We start from the raw sequence: 26,399 nt of genomic DNA on the forward strand, positions 1-26,399 counted from the left end.
TGAGATTATCATGCTAAGCAAAATAAGTCAGACAGAAAAAATTGAGCACCATATGACTTCACTCATATGTGGGATATAAAACTGAAAGCAACAAATGAACAAGACAAACAAATAAGCAAAAACTCATAGACACAGACAACAGTTTAGTGGTTATCGGAGACTAAGGGGGAGGGGTCAGGTAGAAGAGGGTAAAGGGCGTCAAATATATGGTGACAGAAGGAGTTTTGACTTTGGGTGGTGGACACACAATGCAATATACAGATGATGTACTATAGAATTGTACACTTAAAACCTATATAATTGTATTAACCAATTTCACCCCAATAAATTTAATTTAAAAAAACAAAATAAAATGAACAACAGAGAAGAAGTAAGATTTTGTACAATCAAACTTAAGGGGGAAAAAAGTTGAGCAAAAACACCTAAGACCCAGAAATATGCTCCCCTGACTAGCTGTGTAACTTCCCAGCGAGATACTTTACCTGGCTGACCAGCCTCCTCACCTGACATAAGCAAATATGAATACCCTCTGGACCTTGGCCAAGATAAGTAGAGACAGGTCTGTGGGGCAGTCAGTTTGCACTAAGTCAGGGGTGGCAGCTTATGGCCATGATGTCAAATCTGACCCAAGAAAAAGTACTTTTTATCCGAAAATTTTTCATGTAATTTTCAAAATTGGTGCTTTTGCATGCAAATTCAGATTCCTAGTCTAAAATTGCAAAGAGATATGGTCACTCGGTGCCATGGTGTTGACCATGTTGAGCATGAGGTGCCTGCGAGGGAGGATGAATCTGTGGATCTGGAACCAAAGAGAGAGGTCAAGCTGGAGACATGGGAGTTGGCCCAGAAATTGTGCTACATCCATGGGAGAGGGTGCCCTCACCCTAGAAGAGTGGGCAGGTGGAGGTGTGGCTTGGCAGCCTTTGCACTGCATCTCACCAGCAGGAGGTTTAGCTTGGCCTACGGAGTGCTTTCAAAATATTTGAATTTGTGGCCAGCATTTAAAAATCAGGATATTTCTCATAACAGTGCTGGTTTCTGGATTTCCTCTGAAAGGCCAAAAGGCCTGGCAACAAGGGGCCACTTTTTTGCCTGGCAGCAGTCTGCCCTGTGGTTGGGTGGAGGCTACCCCCTTCAGGTGGTACCTGCATCTATCTGCCCATCTGTCAACCCTTCTACTGGGCCTGCCTCCATAAAACCTAACACTTGGGTTTCTAGTTTGTTTTACTGGGTTAGAACAGGAAGGAGGAAGAGTAGGTTTTGATGGAATTCTAGACTTTTTGAGTTCTCTGAGACATCCAAGTAGAGGCCCAATGGGCAGTAGCAGGTGTAGTGTGAGACTAAGGGTAGAGATGAAAGTAGGAAGTAATTGGCGATTGATGTTATGGGAGTGCATTAAATTGCCCAGGACATGTGAATTGGAGGGATAAGTGGGCCTAGGAGAGATCCTTGTGAGGACAAAAGGAAGGAGGAAGAGCAGGAGGAGGGGAGTTTGAAAGGTGTTGGAGACAGAGGAGACCGGGAAGGTATGACTTCATAGAATCCAAAGGCACAGCATGTCGTAAGAAGAAAGGACCAACAGAATCTAATGTTGTCCAGAAGTCAAACAAGAGGACTAAGATTTGTCCAATAGATGTAATAACAAGGAGGTCATTTATTTATTTATTTATTTTTATTAAATTTATTGAGGTGACAATTGTTAGTAAAATTACATAGATTTCAGGTGTACAATTCTGTATTACATCATCTATAAATCCCATTGTGTGTTCATCACCCAGAGTCAGTTCTCCTTCCATCACCATATATTCGATCCCCCTTACCCTCATCTCCCACCCCCCACCCCCACCCCCCTTACCCTCTGGCAACCACCAAACCATTGTCTGTGTCTATGAGTTTCTGTTTCTCATTTGTTTGTCTTGTTCTTTTGTTGCTTTTGGTTTATATACCACATATCAGTGAAATCACATGGTTCTCTGCTTTTTCTGTCTGACTTATTTCACTCAGCATTACTCTCTCAAGATCCATCCATGTTGTCACAAATGTTCCTATATCATCTTTTCTTACCGCCGAATAGTATTCCATTGTGTATATATACCACAACTTCTTCATCCATTCATCTATCGAAGGACATTTTCATTTATGACCTTGGAGAGAACCCAGTTCATGGATTAATCAGGATAGAAGACAACCTGCTCTGAGTTATAAAGTGAGTGGAAAATAAGTGGAGAGAGCAAGTGTAGACACTTCTTCAAGACATTTTCTGTGAAGAAGAGGCAGTAAAGCATGGTGGCGAAGTCTATGGATTTTGGAGCCAGACATCCTGCATTCAAATCCTGGCTCTGCTGACTGTAACTCTGTGATTTGGGGCAGTTGATAGACCCTCAGTATGCCTCTACAAAATGAGGATAATCCAGATTGCTGTCTAGTTCATGGGACTGAATGTGATAGTGCAGATAATTACTTAGTACAATGCCTGGCACCTGGTAGGTAGGGTGCAGTAAAATTTTACCATTATTAAGTTAAGGTAATGTATGCATGTGTTAAAAATTCCAGTGAGAACCAAAAAGTTAAAAGTGATTTGTGAGCCTGCTTCCCATCCTGCCCTTATTCCTGTCAACAGAGGCAACCATCCCTGCAGGTTCTTGTGTGGCCTTCCAGAGATGCTCTGAGGTTTGAGGAGAGTGGAGCATGCTGGGAACACCTGTGGAGAGGACAGGAAGAAGCAGCATGCAAGGACATCAGATGGGAATGATAGTAGCTGAATTCCTAGTGGCTCCATGTTGTTAGGCGGCCTGAAGAGGCAGAACCAGACTGTTGAGGGAGGGTGTTATGGACAGAGCTTGAGAAACGTCTCAGTGGGGTGTGAAGTTTGTTGCATCAATGGCCCCAGTGAATGGCTTCTCTGTCCCCATGCCATTTTTGCATTGTGTTTTTGCAGCTTTTTCCATCGAGAGATGGAGTCTAATTCCCCTGTCTTGAATCTGGTCTGGCCCTGTGACTTGCTCTGGCCAATAGAATGTGGAGGAAATGACGCTATGCCCAATCAAAGCCTAGGTGTCAAAGGTCTGACATGATTCCTCTCTTTCTAACTTTCTTCTGCTATGTGAACCAGCCTGGCCAGCTTGATGAAGCAATGACTGAGGCACGAGGAGGATGTGAAATTTGGAGAAAGTTGAGCAAGCAGCCAATCTTCATGTGCCCTGTTGACCTACAGATGCCTGCAGATGCTTGAGGGTGTCCGGTTGAGACTGAAAGAAACACCCAGTTCTGCCCAGCATCATGAGCTAAATAAATGGTTGTATTAAGCCACTCAGTTTTCGGGAGGCTTGCTAAGCAGCAATTGCTGACTGATACAGCTGGTCACCATAACATTTGCTATCTTGGACCTTCAAGTTATACTCATCCATAATCACTGTGGGAACTAGGATGAGGAATGCAACAGTTCAAAATCTAAAAATTTTTTAAAATCACTGAAATTTTGGATGGAAATAGAAAGGAAAGTGGAAACACTGTACTATATTATTTACAAAAAAGAATTTACAAGTAACAAACAGAACAAACAAATTAATAGGATGTACCCAATGCTGTGACTAAAAAGATCATAAAGATTCTCAATGTTACTGTGACAGGATATATTGATTCTGTTGTTCTGACTTATTGAAATGTGTTTCTAATTTTTCTCCAGATCATTTCTGCCTAGCCCCCTTTCTTTACTTTTCTCATAGAATCTCAAGTTACTTCTTTGTAAATTCTTCCTGCACAGGAGATTTGGGGCCACTAATGCCCATGGTTGAGAAAGGACTGCTGGGTATTAAATGCGAGTATAAGTTCTAAAATATGTGTGGGTGCAGAAAAGCTCCTGAGAGTTGACTCAGCTCCACCTGACTCTCCCATGAGGACACAGTAAAAGTCATTGGAAGCAACTATACCAGAAGGGTGGGTGTGGCAGTCAAAGTCACCTTCCTGGCTTTCCTTGACCACCAGGAACCATGCAGGAAAGAGAAAACAGTGAATTCTAAATTCTTTTAGTATGGTTCCGGCAGAAGTTACATCAGTTGGAATCAAAACAGGGAAGTAAATTAATAGGTGCTGATGGGAGTGCTGCCACCATTGTCAGCAGACCCTGTGGGTGGGCTCTAATATGGACTTTTACAGCGGAGGAAACTGCACCCATCCCCTTACTTGCCCAAGACCAGACATGGGGAAGTCGCAGAACCTATCCTTGCCCCATCTTCCACTTCCTGTGTTCTCTCCCTTGCTGCAGACTGGTGTGTGGACTGAAGTCTCTAAAAAAGATGGATGCAAGGATCCAATGTCCAGGGAATTAAATCACACTCAGCTTCACTGTGAGGAAGTCCTCTTCAGTTCTCTTTCATCTTGCTGATGAGTAAAAGGCAGTGCCTTCATTGGTGTCTGTAACACTCTCCAATGTTTGCTCATATCCCTTTTTAATAAAGATGACCATGCATTGCTAGATGTTAACCACTCGGCTTTGTTCTTATTTATTTGTAGGGTTATCTTAAATGTGTGGCAAATGTTCACTTTCTATTTTTAAAAAGACTTTTAAAATAAATGAATTGAAGTTTAAAATAAAATATGGGTTGATTTAAAGAAAGCAATTAAGTAAATAACAGAGTATGTGGAACATCGATCTGGCAAAGACATAATGTCAGTGGTGTGGCCTTATCTGTGGTTGGGAGACATGCAGGGAGATCCTGGTGGGAGAGATGGACATTGGCATGCCCCCTACCTTTACCCTGTGGCAGCACTTCCTGGGTCAGGCTCCTTCCATTCCAGCTGGTACTTGTCTTCAGCTTCCTGTGGGTCAGGAAAAGGACTGGCCCAGATGGTTTCCAAGGGTCTTCCCAGCTCTCAAAAACATCGCTCTGTGGATGGCTATTTTTGCTATGTAGTCAAGCACCAGGGTCTGGCCTATTGGGAAAGGCCATTAAGTACAATCAAATCTACAAAGATGAAAACACAGGTTCCCACCCACATACCACCTTCTTTAAATACATTTGACAAATCCAGAATGTCATCAATTAGTAACTAGGCCCAATCACTGTAATGAGATTTGCACTCAGCTGGTAAAGGAAAAAATTCCACTGACTAATCTGGTTAATGGAGCTGTTAAAAGTTATACATGCTGAAAAATAGTCCACTGGTGTAGGTGCAAATAAAATAGACTCTGCTAGCAAGTAATAGTGGTGGGTCACACATGTGTATCTTTCTATTTTATTTTTTGAGAAACATCCTTTTGACTACTCTTGAAACAGTTGCACTGACCTGAAACTGGAGTTTGGCCTTTGAAGGCAAATGAGGAAGTGGTTATGTTTAGGTGGTGCAAGTTCAGTGAGAGTTAAGTGCAGAAACTGCTACATCTGTACAGATGTTTCCAGATAACAAATGTTCACAGAGCCCGCTTATGGATTCGAAGGAAATGAGGGTGAAATCTGACAAGATTTCTAGGCAAGGTGGAAGGGGGAGGAAGCATAATACGTAAATAATAGCTTTTCTAAATAATAGCTTTTATTTTTCCCTGGTCTGCTTTTATTTGGCTGGTTTTGGTCAGAGAGGCAATGTGGTGTGGTTGTTAAGGGCACAGACCCAGGGGTCTGAATCAGCTCTTGGTCTTATAAACTCTGTGACCTTGAGCAAGTTACTTAGCCTCTCTGTGCCTCAGTTTCCTTGTCAGTAAAATGGAGGTAATAATAGAATCTGTGTCATAGAATTGTGAGGATTAAATGAATTAACACAGTAAATTGCTTAGAATAATGCTTGGCATATAGCAAATGCTTTATGTGTGAACTACATTATTATGATTATTTGTAAAACAGCATCTACTCTCCCTTCCAAACTGCCTTTGTCAATACCACACACCTGAGAACCTCTGTCCTACGAGATCATGTTACCTTCTACAATGTTAAATGTACATTTCTCTGTACATCAAGCAAAACTGTCAAGCCTTGGGGAGAATTTCACAGCTGGAAGGTGTCCTAGACATCATCTAGTCTAAAACCATCATTTTTTAGATGAAGAAACTGAGACCGGAGAGGTAAGGTGGCTTGCACAGTAAGTGGATGATGAAATCTGAGTTAGAACAACAGTCCAGATCTCTCCTTTTGCATCTCTGATACTATTTCCTTTCATTACCAGTGGATTCTGGTGTTTCAGGTATAAAAAGCAATTGGAAACCAGCAATTAGGATGCTTGAGATTTCTCACCCACACACTGCCAGAGGTCTGTGTCTGATTTCCCCCTCATTTCCTTCAAATCCATAAGAGACCTTGTGGACATTTGTTTTCTCTGATTTTGATTTTTGACCACCAGGCAAAACTTTTTTCTAACAATAGCTATATTTCCTTTAAGGAACTTTCCACCACTGTGTGAATTCTTGCAGCAACTGTCAATCAAAGTGCTCCTCTCAGCTAAACAATTGGCCCAGGGACGAAAGAAGGCCACTGGATTCTCCCTGGCTGACTCTTGAGCACATGAGATGAAAGGCACAGGAGGCACTTACTAATTCTGCTTGCTGGGCAAGGTGGCTGTGTGTTTGAGCTGTGGGAGGTCTGGCACATGTCCTGGACCCCACTCTGTTGTTTCCAAGTCTGCTCTGCAGTCTAATGCATTCTATGAACAACACAACAGACCTCCAATGAAGCCTCCTTTGGCTTAAGTCAGACGATTTGATTTCCGTTGCTTGCAATCAAAGAACTTGACAGATACAACTTACCTTATTGACTTAACCTTTCAGAGCTATTGGAAAAATTCCTAGCAGGTCGAAGACATGGGGAGTGGGAATTGAGGGGCATGCTGTAGAGGAGTCTGGGGAGAAGAGAAAGAAAGAGCTGTGAGTAGAGTAGCATCAAGTAATCTCTTTAGACTGGCCTGGAGAAGGCTCAGCAGTGGGAAGACTGAGAAATAGGAATTATATCAACCCAAGTAATTGGCATATTTTAAGTCCCTAAGAGTGTGTGTGTTGGGGGGTGTGGGTAGGGGGTGCTATGCTATAGCTGATGACTTGGAAACAGAAAAATGAGAATATGAGAGAGGAAAACTTTCAGGGACTCATCCTCTCAGTAAAGCCCACGAACGGATATATTGGGGAAACTGTGTACTTCCAGGCCTTTTTTTTTCCAAGTCAAGTTGTTGTCCTTTCAATCTCAGTTGTGGAGGGTGCTGTTCAGCTTCAAGTTGTTGTTCTTTCAGTCTTAGTTGTGGAGGGCACAGCTCAGCTCCAGGTCCAGTTGCCATTGCTAGTTGCAGGGGGCACAGCCCACCATCCCTTGCGGGAGTCGAACTGACAACCTTGTGGTTGAGAGGATGCACTCCAACCAACTGAGCCATCCAGGAGGCAGCTCAGCTCAAGGTGCTGTATTCAACCTTAGTTGCAGGGGGCAGAGCCCACCATCCCTTGCGGGACTCGAGGAGTTGAACTGGCAGCCTTGTGGTAGAGAGCCCACTGGCCCATGTGGGAATCGAACTGGCAGCCTTCGGAGTTAGGAGCATGGAGCGCTAACCGCCTGCGCCACCGGGCCGGCCCCAGAGAGCTCTTAAAAGTGCAACACAAATTGTTTTAAGGAGAGTCTTGACAATTAGAAGTCACCATTCTTTCATTCATGCAACGTGCATTTATTAAGCAGCTGCTATATGCCAGACATTGTGCTGAATGCTGGACTATGGAGCTAAACACCACCATCCCTTCCCTCACATGATTTACAGTCCAGCAAGAAAGAGGGACAAGAAAACGGATAATCACAGCTAGGAAAGTTGGGGGTTGGAGGGAGGTCACAAAGGATCAAGTGATTGTTTATACAAGAAATCATGTGATGACAACATCCGTTTTCAACAATTGGAGAAGGATACATGCAGACTCCAGGGGAGTTCCAAGATGTGATCTGCAGCTTATTTTTCCTTTAACGCAGCTATCCCTTTCAGGCTTTAGCATGGAGGAAAAGAGCATGGATAGGCCAAGTTGGGCTTCACTTTGGTTCCCAAACGCCTAATGGTTTAATACCCAGGTCCTCTAGGGACATGCACAGGATCCCCTATTTCCTTATTACCAAAGTTTGTCCACAAACCAGCAGCATCAACCTCTCCTAAGAGCTGGTTATAAAGACACGATTCCAGGCCCCACCCCAGATCTACTGAAGTGTGCATTTTAAGAAGGTTCTCAGGTGATTCACAAGCATGCTGACACTTGAGAAGCAATAGTCTAGTTAAACCCTTAGGTGAAGCACAGACCTATTCATTTAAGGATATGTTATTTAGAAAGACTCAGGTAAGGAACTGAGACAAGTCAACCAGGAGTAGAGTCTAACCAATGACCTTGTTACTAGTGGGGACAATAGCAGAGGGGTGAGAGAGGGCAAGAAGACTCAGTCAGGACAAGTTCCTGTGGGCTGGATCTACCACAGAGTTGCCCAATAAGAGGCAGAATGCCCAGCTATATTTACATTTCAGATAAGCAATGAGAAACTTTTCAGTATAATTACGTTCCAAGTATTGCATGGGACATGCTTATACTAAAAATTCATTGTTTTCTGAAATTCAAATTTAACTGAGGATCTTGTATTTTTATTTGCTAAATCTGGCAACCCTAGTCTATCAAGAACCAGGTGTTACCTCACAAAACCTAAAAGAGCTTGAACTGTTAAATCAGTAATTAATTAAAAAGAACCAAAAGAACATTAGGAGTGACTTAAGTTTAAGGACATGTGTACAATTAATTATAATACTTTCAATGCAGATATAAATGTAGTTGGATCACCGATTTCTCCCCACAAAAGAGTAAGAACCAGAAGTAGCCAGAGGGTTTAGTAAATGGTACTGGAAAAGCAAAGCTGAATCTCTACCCAATACCTCATGGATTATAGACCCAAAAGTGAAAGAAAAACTTTAAAAGTTAATAGAAGAAAGTGCAGGAGAACATCTGTTACTCAAGTAAAGAGGAAAACATCTTAACTTAAATTTTAAAAACAGAAACCACAGGGAAAGGAAAAAAAGGATTTGATTACACCAAAATTAAGGATTTCTTTTCAACAAAGGACACCAAGAACAAATAAGGGAAGACAAAGAAAGGTTAAAGATATTTGCCATAGAGAAATTAGGGATTAATTTGTAAAAAGTACAAGGAACTCTTTAAAATCAACAGGAAAAGGATAACTGTACTTAGAAAATAAAATGGGCAAAGCATATGATCAGAGAATTTATAGAAACAGAACCTAAAAACACAAATAAGCACATTGAAGAAATGCTCAAAATCACTAGTATCAGAGCAATGCACAATTAAATAACATCGGCACATCATTTTGTACTGCCGGTATTAGCCAGGCCACAACTGACAGCTGAGTCCGTGAAAGCGTTGTCAGGGCTAAGGAAAGCTCCAACCTCACTGGTGGGAATGAGCAGTCATTCTCCTTTAATTGCGTGCACCCCCCGGCCAGCTTCCCACAATTCCATTCTCACACAGTTCCAGAGGGGCTTCCCTTGTTGAAAGGTGGTTTTTCCCTGAGTCTCATGGGGAAATGCAATCACGCACAGGGTGGTCAGCCCATTGCTCCGCCCAGCCCACCCTCTCTAACTGGTGGACCTGAGCTTAATCAATGGATTTGGGCCAGACAAGCAGAGCACCACCAAATTTCTCCTCCTTCCCTGACATTTTCTTGTGAGCTTGGATAGGGGAGGGAGTCTCAGCATCCTTATTTGAAAAAATTCTTGGGCGGAAGGGTGGCTCAGTTGGTTAGAGCACGAACTCTGGGCGAACGGGCTGCTGGGTCGATTCCCACATGGGCCAGCAGCTGCGCCCTCTGCAACTAGAATGAAGTCAATGAGCTGCGGCTGAGCTCCCGGATGGCTCAGTTGGTTGGAGCAGGTCCTCTCAACCACAAGGGATTGCTGGTTCGACTCCTGCAAGGGATGGTGGGCTGCAACCCTTGCAACTAACAACTGCAACTGGACCTGGAGCTGAGCTGCGCCCTCCACAACTAAGACTGAAAGAACAACAACTTGACTTGGAAAAGTCCGGGAAGTACACACTGTTCCCTAATAAAGGCCTGTTCCCCGTCCCCAATAAAATCTTTAAAAAAAAAAAAAGATTCTTTACATAGCCCTTAGAACCTCATAGGTTGAGAAATACTGATGTTAAAAAAAAATCCATAAGATAGCAAGCTATAAAATTAGAATATAGAAATTAATAGACTTTAAATATATATAAATGTTATATAAATAAATAGATATATAAATGTTATATATATATATGTCAGTTAGAGGATATTGAGGAAGAAAAAAATCCTTTTTTATAGTAACAAGAAGATAAAATAAAAACTTAACAAGAAATATACAAACCCTTATAAAACTCCTCTGAAAGACACAGAAAAGAGATGTGAACAAATGGAAAAGCAGTCTTTGTTTTTGGATAGGATGACAACATATTAAATATGTCAGTTTTCCTTAAATTAATCTATAAAGTTTTAAAAATCCTAGTAAAAATAACAACAGTTTTATTTGTGGAGTTAGACAACCGATACTAAAACTCTTAATTTTAAAAATGCATGAACAGCATTTACTGTCTGAGAGGCAAAAATGCCTTGCCAGACATTAAAGCATACCTTTTTAGAAGGCGTGGCACATTAACAGACCAGCGGATTAGTGGAAAAAAACAGAAAGTCCAAAAATAGACATGGGCACATGTAGGAATGTGTCATTTGATAAAGGTGGCATCTCAAATCACTGGGGCAAAGTTGAACTTTTTGAAAAATAGCCCTGGACAACTGGTTAGTTGCTTAAAAAGATAACATTAGATTTTTACCTCCGACCTAACCCAAGAACAAATTCCAAACGGATTAGAGATCTAGATGTAAAAAAAGGAAACCACACAATTACTAAGAAACCACCTCTTTGGTCCCTCTCAGGTTTTGGGAATTAAATGACACTCTGGCAAAGTAACATAAGGCAAAGTGTCCTCCTAAGAACATGTAAGAACAAATACATTCCTTATGGTTTTCAAACCACCCCTGGCTCACCTACCTGTGAAGCATGGGACAAAACTGTGTACGTGATTAAAGCCATGTTTGTGGAAGGGAGAGATTGCCAGCACTCCTGGGAATACTGATAGATTACATTTCCCAGACACCCTCAAAGGGCTCATTTGGCTGAGTTTTGGCCAATAGAATATGGAGGAAAGCGATCTGTGCCCCAGCCAGGCCTGGATTCTCTCTCTCTCTCTCTCTCTCTCTCTCTCTCTCTCTCTCTCTCTCTCTCTCTTTCTCTCTCTCTCTCTCTCCCTCTCAATTCCCCTGTTTGCCACCCAGGTGAAGAGTGGAGAATTCCTAGAAGATGGTGTGGAGCCACACGATGGAAAAAATCTGGGTTCCTACATGACTGCCTGGAGCAGAGAAACCCCACAACCAACAACTTGCATTGGGCTGTGAAGAAAATGACAAACAGCCTCTTATTTCCTTAAGCCACTAAGATTTGAGTTTCATCTCTTACAGCAGCTAGCATTACTTACTTGCTCTGACTAGTATGATATTTGAACTAGTATGATATTTGCTATCCCAGCAGGAAATCTTTAAAATCTTTAAAACCTCTTTGTTCTTTCCTGCCTTAGTATATGTATAATACAAGGTCGGACAATTAAGTTTGTAAACTCATCCTAGAAAAAGTGCTACATACCTCATTGCTGAATGCCACTATAGTCACCTTCGAAGTGCTCCCTTGGAAAGCTATGCACTGACACCAGCACCTAGTCCACCCTTCAAAGCAATTTTGGAACTCTTCTTCTGGAATGGCCATCAGAGCTGTCGTCATATTACCCTTGATGTCCTGAATGTCATCAAAATATCTTTCAATATTTCCTTTATCTTTGGGTAAAGGAAGAAGTCATTGGGGGCTCAGGTGAGTAAGGAGGGTGTTCCATACAGTTATTTGTTTACTGGCTAAAAACTCCCCCACAGACAGTGCTGTGTGAGCTGGTGCATTGTCATGATGCAAGAGCCATGAATTGTTGGCGAAAAGTTCAGGTCATTTTCGTCTAACTTTTTCATGCAGCCTTTTCAGCACTTCCATATAGTAAACTTGGTTATATGTTTGTCCAGTTGGTACAAATTCATAATGAATAATCCCTCTGATATCAAAAAAGTTTAGCAACATTGTTGAAACAAGTTTGTAAACTTAATTATCAGACCTTGTATGTCAACAAAAGAACAAACAAATTTGAAGCTACACAGATAGATGTGCACCAATCCACATCTTAGGCCACTGCCCCTCTGCGTTCAGAAGACATAAGATGAGAGGGAGGACCTGGGCATGTGACAAAGAACAAAATGCTGGAAGAGACAAAATTCCTTCAGTTCTGGCACCTGAAGCAGATCACGAAGACTGAGTTCAAAAATATTAGAAACAACGTGTGGTTCTACCTCTTCAGCTAAAAATCTCCTGTAAACATAGGAGAGTTTAGAAATTAAACCAGAACAGCAGGAGCATTGTTGTAGTGCCAAAAATGGCACTGTGTAATGAAGTAGCACAGGCACCTGAGATCATGAAGAGTTGGCAACCTCATAGGAAGGGAGCCACTATCAGGCAAAGCTATTATAAGAGGTGGTAATATTTAGAATTTCTTTTGGGGGTGTTAAATGGAGTTGTTTTCATATAGCCAGCAGCCTTATACCTGTTGTAATTGGAGCACTGGGTGTCCCCTCAGATTAGAGGAACACATGACCTAGTAACATCTTAAACCACCAAAATAAAATACATACTTAATAAGCATATATCAAGCTTCTATCATCTCCAAGCACTGTGTTAGGTACCCTCAAATGTTCTCTTGTTTGAGAAGGATGAGTATGACTTGGCTGACAACCTGAGGACAGATTAGATCTCGCTCAGCACCAGGAGGTGAAGGTGGCCGTACACATAGACCTCCCACTCCAGAAGGCCAAGGAGCAAGCTCAGGGCTTATGGGGCTGACAGGGAAAGACACTGCAAAAGAAGGGGTTGGGAAAGAAGGGAAAGGAGGAGAGAAGGGGTGACAGAAATGTATGTGTAACAGACTGGGAAGGTCTACAGAAAGCAATGGAAGGAGCTGCTGCAGAACATCAGTCTCAGGAATGACATGTCCAAAGCATGGTTGGTTCACAGCAGCCACTGTAATATAGACATCATTAGGGACACCAAAAGTGAACACATGCTAACAACTGCATTTAAAGTGTTGAGGTCCTGAGACAGCATCAGGGAAAGGCTTTTAGGATTTTTACCCTTCAACATGGAAGAAAATGAAATACCTAGGAGGCATGAGCATGGATTCGTCTCCTTTAAAGATAATTTATGGGCATGGTAGGGCAAAGTCCTCGCGTGGCCTGCAAGGTTCCGGGGCCCTAGCCCTAATGACTCCAAACTCATCTCCCCCGTTCTCACCCTTGAGACACCATGCTGATTCCCGACTCAAGGCCTTTGCTCTGGCTCTTTCCCTCACTCCCTCTAGTTTCTGCTTGACTGTCAGTTTTACAGACTCCTGCTCTGACCACCCAGGCCAAATAGCTCCCTTGTCTTCTATCACTTTTCCTGTTTTAGTTTTCTTAATAATACCCTTACTATTATGAGTCCTTCATAATATGTCACAATATTCAATACTAAAATTATATTATTTATAAATATATATATATATATTATATTACATCTTTGTTTACTTGTTTATTGTCTAGAATGATGCCATCAGATATGGTAGCCACTAGCCACACATGGCTATTAAACACTTGGAATATGGCTACTCTGAATTGAAGTGTGCTGTAAGTATAAAATACACAGAAGATTTTGAAGAATTAACATTAAAGAAGAATGTAGGGGTGGCCAGATGGCTCAGCTGGTTAGAGCGTGAGCTCTTAACAAGGTCGCCGGTTCAATTCCCACATGGGCCAGTGAGCTGCGCCCTCCACAACTAGATTGAAAAACAACGACTTGACATCCTGAAAAACACATTCCCCAATATTCCCCAATAAAAAGTTTTAAAAAAAAGAATGAAAAATACTCATTAATGATTTTTACATTGCTTACACGTTGGCACAATAATATTTTGGATTAACCCAATATATTAAATGCCACATATAGTTTGCATTTGTGATTTTCATTCTGTTTTCTTTGGACAGTGGTGATATAGGATGGATATTCCACAAGAAATGGACTTTGTCTTGTCCCAACATCTAGAAGAGCACAGGCTTAGTAAACGTTGGTTGAATGGGACTCTGTGTTCATTGAAAACTTAGCAATATGCAATCTCTCACTCTGCCCTCAGTATCTTTTTTCCTTTCCCTCTCTCTCTCCTTCTCCCTCTCCCTCTGTCAGTTCCTTGCCCCTTGATATCATCGTTACATAAGAAATGGACAGCCTTCCTTATTTGCTTACTTAAGCCATTGTCCTAATTTAGCTTCTTCTAGGTTAGATTTTAAAACATGTTTTTAAAACACTATTTTCTGAAAATAACCTTAACTCTTTTCCAAAATAGTTACTGCATTTTTAAAAACCTATTTTATGGACAAATTAGCTATTCTAATTAATCTGAGAGAACACCTGGAAGAATGCAAAAGAGAAACAAACAAACATGCATCATATAGGGGAGAAAGCATGGCATAACAACTGAGAGAGAGCAAAGGCCTGGGATGAGAAGGGTGCCATGTGCCTGACAAGGAAAGGATAAGGCATGAAGACAGGGTAGGAGGAGCACTGAGAGCAACTGGCTTATGCATCTACAAAAGGAATGACACAAACATTCAGTCATTCCACAGTTTTACTGAGCACCTCCTATGTGCCAGGTGCTGGGGATACAGCAAGAATGAAACAGACTTGACGCCTCTCTTACTGGTGCTTATGTTATGTCTGGAGAAGGCAGAAAATAAGTAGATAAGCACACACATATATCCTATATGTATTCTATGCACTTTATTATTACATGCTCAGAAAAGGCAATCCATGATCTCAATTAATTTTAAAATCCACAGCTTGGGGGATGAAGTTGAGTAGTGGGGGTTTTTTAGAAGAATAATTTTAGGATTTTTACAAGTTAAGGGTATTTAAGATAAATAAAACCCAGGCTAGATATGAAAACACAGAGGCCACCATCTAAAGGAGCATTCAGAATAGGTGTAGATTCAGTCTCGTGGGAGAGCTTCAGTACTTGTCACACACATTGTGTGTTGAAACCTAGACATGCTAAAATTACATTTCTAGAGAGGAAAAAAAAACACAATTTTTAATGCCAGTGTTAGCATTAGTACAAAAGTAGTACAAAATGTACCTGTAGAGTTGAGTTGCTGAGTTGGTATTACATTGGCGCAGAATGAAAACAAGTAAAACATGATACCCACTGAAACAGAGCTCACCAGCCTGAAAGCCGTTGAACTCTACAGTGTTCCAGGGCAGTACAACGTGCTGGTCTCTTCAACAGCTCTGAGCGTGCTCGAGCGTTTTCTGGAAACTGCTAATACTGAAGCCCAGATCACCTGCTCTGAGCTAAAAGGAGACAGAAACAAACCAAGCCAAAGCATTGATTTAGAATTCTGCACTCAATCCCAGGGCGGGAGCCTGTTTACAGGAATATTTCACTTAGGAGACTGACAAATCCACAATTTAAGTTTTCAGGCCATGTATAATCAGTCCCCTGGTTCTCAAATTATAAAATAGTAAATTGATGTTCATTGAATTTCTGTAGGAGGAATGGGTGTGCTATTCACAAGTAGTGTTTTAGTAAACAAGGAAACCCTTTTTTAAAAATAAGGATTTGGGGGCTGGCCCGGTGGGTCAGGCGGTTAGAGCTCCGTGCTCCTAACTCCGAAGGCTGCCGGTTCGATTCCCAGATGGGCCAGTGGGCTCTCAACTACAAGGTTGCCAGTTTGATTCCTCGAGTCCCGCAAGGGATGGTGGGCAGTGCTCCCTGCAACTAAGATTGAACACGGCACCTTGAGCTGAGCTTCCGCTGAGCTCCCGGATGGCTCAGTTGGTTGGAGTGCGTCCTCTCAACCACAAGGTTGCCGGTTTGACTCCCGCAAGGAATGATGGGCTGCGCCCCCTGCAACCAGCAATGGCAACTGGACCTGGAGCTGAGTTGCGCCCTCCACAACTAAGATTGAAAGGACAACAAATTGACTTGGAAAAAAGGCCTGGAAGTACACACTGTTCCCTAATAAAGTCCTGTTCCCCTTCCCCAATAAAAATCTTTAAAAATAAATAAATAGGTTGCCAGAGGGTAACGGGGGCGGGGGGTGGAGGGTGGGAGATGAGGGTAAGGGGGATCGAATATATGGTGATGGAAGGAGAACTGACTCTGGGTGGTGAACACACAATGGGATTTATAGATGATGTAATACAGAATTGTACACCTGAAATCTATGTAATTTTACTAACAATTGTCACCCCAATAAATGTAATTAAAAGAAAAAAAAAAAAATAAATAAATAAATAAATAAATAAATAAAAATAAGGATTTGTATGGGTACACATGTATTTATATCATCTGTGTTCATTCATCCATTTACTAGAGTTCTGTTAGTGACTTTTACAAATTCAGTGTTGGGGGTACAAAAATGAATAAAATGTGGCCCCCAACTTTAAGAGAACCACAATCTAGTTCGAGAGATCAACATGTGAGCAAGTAATTATAGTACTACATGGTAAGTGCTAACAGAGGTTTAGACACTTTATTATGGTCTCAGTGAAGAGAAAATAATGAATCCCACCAGGGGAGAACGGAGAGTCAGCGAAGACTCCTGGAGAAAAGGATATTTGAGTGGACTATCATAGGCTGAGCAGGAGTTTACCAGGCAGACAGACAAGAGTAGGGGAAGTGTATTCAGGCAGTGGAAACAGCATATACAAAACATATAAGCCAAAACTCATGCATGGAAGTGCAGGGTGTCCTTAGAGAACTCCAGTGTAAAAGGTGGAAGGAAAGCGGGGGTAAGATAAAGTTGACTGTGGCCTTGGGTGTTAGTTTGGACATGGGTTCAGCTGTCCTCAAAAAAAAGTCTCCAAATAAAAGTGTCTTTGAAAATAAAGATGCTTACTTCTCTCACACATAATATTATGGACATGAGCAGTCTGGGGCTGACAGGAAGTCTTCCCAGTGTCAGAGACCCAGGCTTCTTCTATCTTGGCGCCCCACCATGCTGGGGGTTGGCCCTGGTCCACACGGTCCAGCAAGGCTCACCCCTGTACATCTGCATTCTGCTCATACTACCTCTGTATTCCACCCTCGCCATGGCTGTGACAACGCACTCTCTATTCACCCCTACTACTGTCATGCACTCACATTCTATATGCTGACTAGAAGCGGGAATGGGAGCACAAGCCTCTTCCCCCTAAGGGTACAACTTGGAAATTGCACCTATCACTCACATGGTGTACTGATTCAGGAGAGCCTAGATGCAAGGAAGGCTGGAAAATGTAGTTCTTGTTCTGGGCAGCCATGTAGACTGCAATCTTCCAAGTTAAAAGTGGGAGGTCCTATGTCCATGACAAAAGGGAGATTGAAGATTATAAAGGTCTTTAGCAACCTCTGCCTTTGCATTTTATACCAGTGGTTTCTAGAATACCTTTGGGAAAAACTGATGCAACAGGCTTGCATTTTCTGTTTGATTTATTCTGACATGCTGGCTTCATAATGATTTTTTTGATTTCTCAAAACTAGAAGTGTCAGGATGTGAGAGATTACTCAATGCCAGCAAGTAATAAATGAGTGCTGACCCAAACACATGTGCTGTGTAAGGACAAATTCTGACATTGTCTTAAAGACACATTTCTGGCTTGCAGAAGTTTTAAGAGCTCCACTGAATCCATTGTCCACATTTTTAGAAGCAAGTCATGAACATATTTTCACTACCCCAGACTGCGAAGACAGGAACAGACTTCTAGGGAGGGAGGGCAGAAAAATGAGGCAGATGTCAACTTTATACTATCTTGGGTCTGAATTCCAGTATATGGCTTAGGGTGCAATGTAGGACAAATCACTTATATTTCTTGGCTTCAACTACCTCATCTGTAAAATGGGGATAATGATGACTCTTATTGGCAGAATCAAATGAGATAATATGCATGAGGCATAGAGGGAGTTCAACAAATATGTGCTTTCTTTCTCATTCAATATGTGAACTATCAGTTACAAAGTGCATAGAAACTACACTCCAAGAAAGGATTTTAAAACATGGTTTTCTTGCAAAGAAATTTTTACAAGGAGAAGAACACTTTTTAAAAAACTCATAATATTCTCAGAAAGATAAAAGAAGACATTGTAACCATAAAATAGATAGGATGTAATAAAATTAACATTCAGAGAACAAAGAAAAAGAATTCTTGGAAATTAAAATCATGATAGCTGAAATAAGCTCAATAGAAGGTTTAGGAGGTAAAAGTAAGAATAGAAAGTAGACAAAAAACAGTTGAAAAATAAAGGAGAAAAGTTAAGAAAATCAAAGGACTGGTCAGTATTCAAATAATAGGAGTTCAGAGGAAAGAGAGGATGGATGGGGACAGATGGAGAAATCTAAGCAACTCTTCAGAACATGAGTATCCACATTGCAAGGACCCACCAAGTGCTCACTGATGCATGCCATCCCGAAACCTTAAGATGCTGGACACAGAAAAGATCCTACAAGCTTCCAGAGACAAAGAAAGACCAAGATTAAGAATAAGACTGACAAAATGGCATTTATGTTAGTTTCCCATCCCTGCTATAAAAGTAGCCAAAAATTTAATGGCATTTGATTAGTTTCCCATTGCTTCTATTTTTAAAAAATCCCAAATTTAATGGCTTATAACAATATAAATTTAGTAACTTATAGTTCTGGAGGTCAGGAATCCTAAACGGGTCTTATTCAGCTACAGTCAAGGTGTAGGCTCAGCTGCGTTCCTTCTGGAGCCTCTAGGGAAGAATCTGTTTCTTGGCCTTTTCCAGCTTCTGGAGTCTGCCTGCAATCCTTGGCTTGTGGCCTCTCTTCAAAGTCAACAGTGTAGCCCTTTCAAGTCTCTCTCTCTCTCTCTGTCTCTCTCTCTGTCTCTCTCTCTGCTTCCCCACCCCCACTTCTTCCACTCTCACATCTCCTTCTATGACTCTAACCCTCCTGCCTCCCTCTTGTAAGGACACTGTGATTACATTGGACCCACCAGAATAATCTCCCTATTTCAACATCTTTAATTTAATGACACCCACAAAGTCTCTTTAATCATGCAAGGTAACATGTTCACAGGTTCCAGAAATTATGGCCTGCATGTCCTTAGGGCGGGTGCATTATTCTGTCCACCTCAACATTGGACTTCTAAAGAGCAACACTGGAATCTAGCCAGCAGTGGAGCAACCCTCTCCATTCTGCATGGCAATCATTTCCTGCCTGGAAGATTTCTCTTCCTAGCCAAACTCTCAATCAAGTATGAGGGTAAAATAAAGACATTTTCAGATGTAAAGTCTCAAAAAATTTACCTCCCACACATCCTTTCTCAAGAAACTCCTGGAAAATGTTCTCAAACAAATGGCTAAACCAAGTAAGAAAAGGCACTGGGGATACAGGAAAGAGAAGATCCAATATAGGGATGAAAGAAAGGCTGTCAGCAAGATGACGGCCCAGGAGGATAGCTATTCCAGGGGGATAGCTGTGTAGAGTACAGATTGGAGAGGTTCAGAAGATTCCAGAAGAGACTTCCTCGGGAAGGTGAACTGAGTACATATCTATCTGATGCATGTACAGACAATGGGTAAGGAGCTTGGGATTTAATTAACAATATGTTCGTGGAAAACCAAGCACATGAAAATAAAAGACAATTATTAACTCCAAGAAAAACAAAAGTTGTGCAGGAAAAGTTAATCACAGTTGACTACGTTTGGCAGTTTTATAGCTGTGAAGAGTGTTTCATAGCCATGATAATGTGAATACTGACATCAGTGTAACCAAAATCAAGCTAAGACAACATGGGATGATGAGGGATGGTGCAGAGGGGGAAGCAGGGCCAACTTTGAGTCGCGTGTTTGGGAATGGAGATCAGTAGATAAGGAGAAAAACTGAAAAAGCAGGAAAAGAGTGATACAAGAATGTTATTGCCAGCCCCCTGAGCCTGGCGGGAGTCTGGAAAGCAGGAAAGATGAGAAGGATTTGATTCTCTTGGCATGTTTATTTCCCTCACATATCATCATATCTTGAATATAATATTCATATTCATATTCTCTCTTGTTTCTTCTGTCTCTCTCCCCTCCCTCCTTCCTTCTTTGTCTCTTCACCCTGGGTTTGTCTGTTTCTCTGTCTTTCTCTACTCTCCTTCTTGTGAGGGGAAGAAGGGAGAGAGGGGAGATGAGAGAGGTGAGAGCAGAGAGGAAGAAAAAGAATGTTGTTTAGGGACCTGGAGGCACATACCCGAGTAATCATCCCGAACAGGTGAAGGTGGAGGGAACTTTGGTTGGAGAAAGAGAAATAGGGGCTGTCCAGTAAGTACAAGGCCGGCAAACTTTTTCTGCAAAGATCCAGATAGTAAATATCTACAACATAAAACAAATCTGGATTTAATTTCTAGGCTGCATAACAAATAATAACAAAGGTAGTGATTTAAAACAACACCCGTTTCTTGTTTCCCAGCTCTGTAGGTCAGAAGTCTGGCTGGATTCTCTGCTGAGGGTCTCACATGCCCAAAATCAAGCAGTCAACTGGCCCCTCTGATATGCAATCTCTGGGGAAGAACTTGCTTCCAGCTCATCTGGAGTGCTGGCAGAATTCAGCTACTTGCAGTTATAGGACTGAGGGCCCATTTCCTGTCACATGGCCCTGTTGTGCTTCTAATCTTTCTACTTTTGTCTTTTGCTTTTTCTTCTAATTGAGATATAACTGACATATAACATTATATTAGTTTCAGGTGTACAACATAATGATTCATATTTGTATATATTGTGAAATGATCACCACAATAAGTCTAGTTAACCTCCATCACCATACATAGTTACACATTTTTTTTTTCTTGTAATAAGAACTTTCAAAATTCACTTGAAAGTGGTTCAATTTCCTCTTCTGCTTTTAAGGGCCCATCCAAATAATCCAAGATAACTTTCTTATTTTGAGGTCAACTGATTATTGTGTTTCCCCAAAAATAAGACCTAACTGGAAAATAAGCCCTAGCAGACTTTTCAGGATGACATCCCCTGAACATAAGCCCTAATGCGTCTTTTGGAGCAAATCTTAATATAAGACCTGGTCTTATTTTTGGGGAAACACAGTAGTAATCTTAATCACATCTGTAAAGCCCCTTTGCCAAGCAAAGCAACACATTCACAGGTGTTAAAACACCAGGTAGCAAAGGTCACATGGGCTTTGGAAGGGGAAGCAGGGCCATACTATCTGTCACACATACCCAATTCTGCCACTCTAGTGCAAAAGCAACCATCAACAATATGTAAATTAATATATACACACATACATAAATGCTTAGGAAAATAACTGGAAAAACATTCCAAATTCTTAAATGTTATCACCTCCAGGGAAGAGAGTGGGGGGCTGAAGCTAGGCACACAGGAGCTGTTCATATTTTATTCTACATACTCACCTTTTGATGACTTCACAATGTATTGATTAAGTAATAAAATTTTAAAAATTGTATTGTATATTAATATATAAATATTAATATGTGTATAGAGAAATTCAACCAATGATGATGATTATGTCTGCAGAGAGCAGAGTATAATGAGCTTTATATCTCCAAATTACATAGTTCTGTCGTCTTTGAAACTGTTTTTTAATGCTTTTATTTTTCAATTACAGTTGGCATATAATATTATATTAGTTTCTGGTGTACAATGCAGTGATTAAACATTTATATAACTTATGAAGTTACCATCCAGATAAGTCCAATACCCATCTAATACCATACATAGTTATTACAATACTACTGACTATATCCCTCATATTATACTCTACATACATCTCCATGCCTATTTTGTAACTACCAATTTGTACCTCTTAATCCCCTCTCCCTTCAGCCATCCCCAAAACACCCCCAACCCAGCAACCATAAAATGCTATTTAAGTTTGTTTCTGTTTCATTTGTTCATTTATCCTGTTTTCTAGATTCCATATATAAGTGAAATAATATGACATCTGTCTTTCTCTGTCTGACTTATTCCACTCAGCACAATACCTCTAGGTCCATCCATGTTGTTGCAGATGGCAAGATTTCATTATTTTTTATGGCTGAGTGATATTCCATTGTACATATATGTACCGCCTCTTTATCCATTCATCTGTTGATGGACACCCAGGTTGCCTCCATATCTCGGCTATTATAAACAATGCTGCAATGAACATATGGGTGCACATGTCCCGTTCAAGTAGTGTTTGGGTTTCTCCGAATAAATACCCCGAAGTGAGTTTACTGGGTCCTCTTTGTCTCTTATTATAGCTTTTGTTTTAAAGCCTGTTTTGTGTGATATAAGCATTGCTACCCCAGATTTTATTTCTCATTTCCGTTTTCATGACATATCTTTTTCTTTGCCTTTGCTTTCAGTCTGAGGTGTCTTTCGATCTGAAGTGAGTCTCTTGTAGGTAGCATATGTAAGGGTTTCATTTTCTTATCCATAGCCTCCTACGATGAGCTTCTACTGCTGAGGTGAACAGAAAATACATATATTTTTAATTTTACTGATATATTTGAAAATTTTAAGTAAAGAGCTAGATAGTAAATATCTACAATAGTTACCCATAACAGACAAATGCTCATGTTACAACTTTAAGTTAAAAGTGCAATGTAAGATTGTACCCAGAAAATAAATTCAGCTATATAAATACTCATAGAAAATGACTGGAAGGAAATCCATTAAAATGTCAACAGTGGGTGTTCTAGGCAGTGAAATCATGGATAATTATTTCTTCCTTTCTAGTTTTTACCACTTCCCAATTTTCTATTACAAGCATGTATTATTTTTATAATTGAAAAAATAAGCACTATTTTTTTTTAAAACTAACTGTAATAGCCCAGTATACTACAGTATTCGTTAGTGAGTTGCCAAATTTTCTTCCCAGCAGAGGTGCCTGCTGGGAAAACGGTAAAAATCAGACGTGATCTTGGTGAGTATGGATTCTAAAGAAAAGGAACCTGAGGCTGCATACTGAGAAGGCAGAGATCATGTCCTTTTACAGTCACAGGTGGGGTGACTCCTGCCAATTGACCGGAACACTCTGGTGTACTGAAAAGGCCACCCCCTCCTCTGGTCCATACTTGGCGCATTCTAATGAGCTGCGATTTTCTATGTAGATCAGATATCAGATTTATGATTCCCATTTTCCTAACAACACCTACCCTTTCAATACCCCATGGGTGATACTCTCAGCAGGTGGCTTTCTGAATGTTCCTGAGATGGCTTCCTCTGCAGATTGATGATATGTTTTGTTGGTGTATATGCTTACAGCTCAGAAGAACAAGCACACACCTGAGACGCAGCCCTCACCAGCTCTTCCTGGACAGGCCCTTCCCCGAACACATTTGTGGAGCTTCAGCCCTCTCCACACCTCTCCTCAGTCCTTGACTGGACAACTTGGAGCTCCTACTTCTGGCAAGATGCTGGGGAGACCCAAGGATACAAAGGGCAGGGTGCCTGCCCTCAGAGGAGCTCATGGCCAATGAGACATAAAATATGGCCACAAAAGGAGACCACACAGGGAGAATGGTAAGTGCTCTAAAGAAAGGTCCACATGAAGTGCTGTGTGGGAGATGGAGCAATTAATTCAGTTTCCTGATCCTTAGGGGTTGCCTTAATAGTCAAAATGGAAAATTTTGGAGGTAGGAGAGTGGTGGCTGGGGAGTAGACGAAGAACAGAGGCCAGATCATGATCTTATCTTTCATGTCATGCTATGATGTTTGAATTCTATTCTCAAAGTAGCAGGCATCTCTAAGCCCTTCTGAAAAGTTGTGTGCAAATCATTTCATGTTTCAATCATTTCACAAAAGTGTTCAGGATATTTTGAAATTTATAAAAAGACACGAGAGATCTTTTTGAAAATAAAGAATTATTTTATATTTAAAGTCATTAATCCTTTTTCATTTCAAATTTGAAATTATATCCTATACTTGCCTTCTTAAAGTGAAGCATACTAATTACAAAACCAACCTCGTTCACAGTTCTCAGCAGCTGAGCATTTTAGGTCAGGAGATGATGTGAATAAAAGACAGTACAGGAGAAAACTAGAGGGTAGTATCTGTACCATTAGTGACTTTGAGATTCAAATCAAAACGCTTACCCTCAAATGGTCTTTATTTTATCAGTGGGAACTTGATTTATCAGTGGGAACATATGTATGGGCTCATATCTCTTGGTTGAATCAATTAGATCTCAATGTATAATACGTTAACATAGAATCGCAACCTAAAAGGGCTGAGAGTACTGTAGGAATCACCTAGTCCAATCCTCCCCCCCCACCCCCGCCACTTTATGGTGAAAGAAGATAAAACTAAGCACCATTTAAGTGAATTAAAGTTTCACAGCTAATTAAAGGCAAAGTTAAGACTCAGATACAAGTTTTCCAATTCCAAGTTCAATGTTCATTCTATACCATTATAGTCAGCTATCGTAAAACCTTCACCATGGTCTGTTTTTTTGTTTCTTAATCCACAGAGTTTTGCATTTCTTGAGAGAAGGGTATAAGTAAAATTTAATTTAATTTTTTTACCATTTCTATTATTTTAAAAGTTTTTGTAAGAAAAAATGAGTAAAAATGATTACTTCAAATGGTTAAATCTCAAGATTTATGATATAATTCAGTTGTACACACTTCACACTATGTGGCTCTCTGTTCAGAGAGAAACTTCCCAGGAGTTTATAAATTTTTCTTTTTTGCAAATATTTTAAAAATTTTATTAGTTTCAGGTGCACAAGACAAAGCAATACTTAAATGTTTATCATTTATATCCCTCACACTGTGTGAATCCCCCTCCCCCCATCCACTATCCCTCTGACATCGCACAGAGCCATTATATTTCCACTGTCTCTATTCCTAAGGCTGTACTCCACTTCCTGTAACCATATACATACCTATATATGTGTGTATATATGTATATATATATATATACATATATATATATACATATATATATACATACATATATATATATACACACACACACACACATATATATGTATGTATATATATATATATATATATATATATATATATATATATATATAATTATAGTTGGCATTCATTATTGTTCAGCTTCAGGTGTACAGTGCAGAGATCAGGCATCTACATCATCCCTGAGGTGGTCTCCCAAATGGGACACGTGTCCATCGGATACCCTACAACATCTTTACATTATTGATTACGTTCCCCAAATTAATTTTCAAAACCCTGTGGCCATCGTGTGGTTACCGACTATTTTTTAAACCCCTCACCTTCCTGCTTATCCCCACCCCCCAGCCCATCTAGCAACTCTCAGTTTTTCCTCTATGTCTCGAAAACTGTTTCTGATTAGTTCATTCACTTATTCTTTGTTGATTTATTGATGATAGCCATTTTGACTGGGGTGAGGTGGTATCTCATTGTGGTTTCTATTTGCATTTCTCTGATGGTTAGTGAGGTTGAGCATTTCTTCATATGTCTGTTTGCCATCTGTATGTCCTTTTTAGAAAAATGTCTCTTCATGTCCTCTGCCCATTTTTTAATTGGGTTGTTTGTTTTTTGGAGTTGAGTTGAGTGAGTTTTTTATAAATTTGTGATATTAACCCCTTATCAGATATATCATTGGCAAATATCTTTTCCCATTCAGTAGGATCCCTTTTTGTTTTATTGATGGTTTCCTTTGCTGTGAAAAAACTTTTTAGTTTGATGTAATCCCACATGTTTATTTTTTCTCTTACTTCCCTCGCGCGAGGGGACATATCAGTAAAAATCTTACTCTGGGTAATGTCTGTGAAGTTTCTTCCTATATTTTCTTCTAGGAATTTTATGGTTTCAGATCTTATTTTTAAGTCTCTAAGCCATTTTGAATTTATTTTTGTATACGGTGTAAGGAGGTGGCCCAGCTTCATTTTTTTGCGTGTGTCTGTCCAGGTTTCCCAGCGCCATTTATTGAATAGACTGTCTTTACCCCACCGTACATTCTTGCTTCCATTGTTGTAGATTAAATGGCCATATAGGCATGGATTTATTTCTGTACATTGTATTCTGTTCCATTGATCTATGTGTCTGTTTTTATGCCAGTACCATGCTGTTTTGATTACTATAGGCTTGTAGTATAATTTGATGTCAGGTATTGTTATACTTCCCACTTTGTTCTTATTTCTCAAGATTGCGAGGCTATCTGGGGTCTATTATGGTCCCATATAAATTTTAGGATTATATGTTCTATTTCTGTGAAAAATGTCGTTGGTAGTTTGATAGGAATTGCGTTC

The 26,399-nt window shown here is 40.5% G+C and overlaps 1 long non-coding RNA gene across 1 annotated transcript; it reads right to left on the minus strand.

Annotated features, from left to right (window-relative positions):
* Window positions 1-1,876: 1,876 nt before the first annotated feature.
* On the minus strand, window positions 1,877-11,126 carry LOC141573177 (uncharacterized). Its single transcript, XR_012498839.1, has 4 exons — window positions 11,029-11,126; window positions 6,734-6,825; window positions 4,751-4,932; window positions 1,877-2,144 (listed from the first exon to the last, which is right to left on the minus strand). It is a non-coding gene; the product is annotated as an uncharacterized LOC141573177 (long non-coding RNA).
* Window positions 11,127-26,399: the final 15,273 nt, after the last annotated feature.

This window comes from Rhinolophus sinicus, linkage group LG09 (assembly GCF_036562045.2).
Source record: "Rhinolophus sinicus isolate RSC01 linkage group LG09, ASM3656204v1, whole genome shotgun sequence".
NCBI lineage: Eukaryota > Metazoa > Chordata > Mammalia > Chiroptera > Rhinolophidae > Rhinolophus > Rhinolophus sinicus.